Source organism: Diceros bicornis, assembly GCF_020826845.1.
Source record: "Diceros bicornis minor isolate mBicDic1 chromosome 13 unlocalized genomic scaffold, mDicBic1.mat.cur SUPER_13_unloc_1, whole genome shotgun sequence".
Taxonomy (NCBI): Eukaryota; Metazoa; Chordata; class Mammalia; order Perissodactyla; family Rhinocerotidae; genus Diceros; species Diceros bicornis.
This window is the reverse complement of record NW_026690866.1, coordinates 3,720,622-3,724,087: the sequence shown is the minus strand read 5'-3', so window position 1 is coordinate 3,724,087 and position 3,466 is coordinate 3,720,622. Positions and strand designations below refer to the sequence as shown.

General features: G+C 52.2%; 1 long non-coding RNA gene across 1 annotated transcript; it reads right to left on the bottom strand.

Moving 5' to 3' along the window:
* Positions 1-301: 301 nt before the first annotated feature.
* Positions 302-1,904, bottom strand: LOC131401668 (uncharacterized). The gene is made up of 3 exons (XR_009217827.1): positions 1,835-1,904; positions 672-782; positions 302-351 (listed from the first exon to the last, which is right to left on the bottom strand). It is a non-coding gene; the product is annotated as an uncharacterized LOC131401668 (long non-coding RNA).
* Positions 1,905-3,466: the final 1,562 nt, after the last annotated feature.

Here is a 3,466-nt window from a genome sequence, read left to right as displayed (position 1 = left end):
TGAAGCAGGGAAAGTGCAGGCGTTCTCAGAAATCCTGCCCTGGTTCCAGGCAGGTTCCCACCAGAGAAGAGATGGCACTGGGGGAGGCAATTTGGCAACAGAGTCAGAGGCCTGGCCTTTCCCTCCACGCTTCTCATGAAAGGCACCGATGCCTGCCCCTTCCCATCCTGGGGATGAGCCCCTGCTCATCCAGCACGTTGAACACAGAGCCTGTCATGACTCTCTTCCTGCTGACACTCTTCTCCTGAAGGGCCGGGACACAGCCCAGCCCAACCCTCCACGTACTTGTGCAACTGGATTAAGCAGAGGCCGGTTTTTGAGCGGGTTGCTCACAGACCTCCTGTCTTGGGCCTGGAGGTGGTGGTCAGAAGAGGTGGATATGGAGAAGAGGAGACAGATTAAGATGGGTCTGTGATGGGAATGGGTCTCTTGGAGACAACTCAGCCTAGCCACCCCTCTGCTTCCCAGGGGTCCTGGCACCCATCCATAGCACTTTGACTCCTGTCTTCCTGGAGTGGAAGCCACCAGACCTCAGCCTTCCCTTGGGAATCAAAAGATGTGTGAGACGCAATGTTCTGACAGGCCCGCCCCAGCCACAGCCCCCATCTCTCCCTCCACACATTGTTCTGTAGAGACAGGAAGCCCTTCTTCTGGACCCAAAGACCACTCACTTTTTTAGATGGGCCTGTGCTCTGCCCTCCTGGCTGGAATAAGGGAAGATGCCTCCAGCTATAAAGGAGGCTATCAGGGCATCACTTGGGATGTACCATGGAAGACAGGACCTGCAAAAGATGTCTAATGTCACTGTCTGACTCTCAGACGACAATTGAGGCACAGCGATTGTGTCTCCTTCATTCACTGACTTTACTAAGTGTCTCCAAAAGTCCTGCATGTAGTAGGTGCTTAATATACACACGTGAATGAATGAAGTCCAGCCAGACCATCCCAGACACTTGAGTGGGCCTAGGGCCTCTCTGGTGCCCCAGAGATCCTTAATTGGCTACCCCAAGGAAAAAGATCAGGACCAGCTGCATGGAATCTCAACTCCTTGACAGGGTGCTTTCTATGTGTTTTTCCACACTCAGAAAGGCCACAGCCTAGAGATCAGTGAGGCAAACTACTTTTCACGGCGAAAAGAAAAATAAACACCATGGACAACCACAGCACGTCCACAGCCCTCTACGCAGATCCAGGCACCAGGTAAGCACCTGCCATTCCTGATCCCATTAGTCCCTACAAGATCAGCATGAAATTTATGCTCCCCCCCACTTTTCAGAAGAGCAAACTGAGGCTCAGAGAGATGTGGAGATTTTCCCAAGGTAAACAGCTGACAGTGGGCAGAGTCACCACTGTGCTGAGGAGGGAGTGGCTACTCAGCTAGTAAACAGCTGGTCCAGGACCCGGTAGGATGTGTCTAAGGCCGAGTAGTTGACCATGAAGGTGGTGAACCTGGACGTGTTCCTACTCAGGAAAGCTGGTGCCATGGACTTTGTCAGATTCTCCATCATGCCTGCCTGGAGGGCACGCATGATGCAGGCCTCATTTAAATTCACAGTGAACTCATCCTTACACTGGGAGAGAGGAGGAGGGACATACAGTCAGTGATATCTCAGTGAACCACCAGGAGGACAGAGGTGACTTTCTACCCTCTTGTGTAGCTAGTAGGGAGGAGTGGAGGTTCAGATTCCTTTGAGAGTGGGACTGTGGGGTACTCTAGTGGGAAAATTCTGGAGGTGGGGAGTCCAGGGGGTTCTCAGATTTGAGTCTGCATTCTAGTACTGCCTTGGTCATCTCAGAGTCCTGCCTGAGAAGACCCCTCTGCACCCACACTCACCTCAGAGCAGCCCTGGTCATTGATGGACTGGTGCACTTGTGTTCTCTCCAGGGAGAGGCTGAACTGGAAACCATCCACCAGCTCCTTGACCATTTCTTGGGTGCAGCTCTGCAGTGACAGTGCCCAGCAGTCAGGCCAGGAGAGATCAGGGGCCTGCCTGGAGTTTGCCACAGGGGGAAACACCCCCACAGATCAGGCACAGAGGGGAATCTGCATAGACTCCACCAGGGAAGGAATGCGAGGACACTTTGAGGTCCCGGGATTCACATGCAGATAGAGGAGTTTGGTCCCCACCACTCACCTTCCTCTCCTGCAACCAAGATCTTGAGTATGAACATGACACACTGCTCGACTCCCACCATCTAACTTCCTGCTCCTGCCCAGGCTGGGTCCTCCTCATCCCCAGCTTCCCTAACTCCACCTCCCCCCACCCACACACACACAGACAATGAGTGTCAAGGGGTGTGGGGCTGTCCTTCTGGGATCACAGTTCTGGTCTGACCTAGAGTGGCCCGCCCTGGCCCACACTGATACCTGATGGTTCCTCCTGCCAAAAGGCCACACACATTCGAGGTGAGGGTTGAGCCAATGTTTAAAGTGACTTAACATGCTCTCATTCTGGGCTTTCTGGGGGCCAGAGCCTCGGAAAGTCACGGGACAACATGAGAACATCCTGCTCTGTCGAGTGTCTCCACTCAAATGACTGGACAGGAGACTATGATTACAATGTGGGTGCCTGGTAACCAGAGTTCTAAGTTCTGTTGGGGGCTGTCACCAAGGAAGTGAGGTCATTTCTTCAAGGTTCCAATACTTGGCCCCTTCATTCAATTAGAACCACCCAAAGCCCCTCTAGGCTGTTGGCTGTTCTCCCTCCTTGCTCGTGTCATCTCCATCACTGTACACAAATACTCATCACCACCCTCCCCACAGCTCCTTGGAAGTGGATCCAGGGGCCCAGCTTTGAGGAGACAGAGCTGAAGTCAGACCTCTTTTCTCCTACCAGTTCTGTGTCCTGGAAAAGCTGCTGTGCCTCTCAAGATCTCCCCAGTCTCCCAAGCTGCACAATGAGGATTGGGCTAAAAACAGCTTCCTAGGGACCTTGTCAGGGTACATGTGATAATACGTACAACACCTGTGGGCTGGTGTCACAAGTGTCTAATGTACACACTTAGAGATGGAGGAAGTACAAGAAGGAGTAGGACATCACATAGAATACCAGTCAGAACTTCTCTGGGTTCCAGATATGTGATCTTGGGAATGTCACTGTCCCTCTGGGCCTCATTTTCGGGTCTGCATCATGAAGGGGTTGAAATTAGAGGAAATTCAGACATTGTGATCCACTGGCATTAATCCTTCCACGGTCCCCGTTTTACTCAGAATCAGTCCCAAGAGGCTCATGTTGGCCTATGTGGTGGGCAGCCTCCACAATTGTCCCAATGCTCCCTGCCTCCTGAAGTGTACAGCCTTTTGTCATCACTAAGTGGTCAGTATCTGGCTTCTGAACAACCAAGGTGATGGGGTGTCACTTCCAAGTTTTAATTACAAAACATCTGTCACTTCCTGCTTACTGGCTTACTTGGGTTCCCTACTTACCTCCCTCCTTCTGTTTCCATCTCTCTCTCTCTCTCTCTC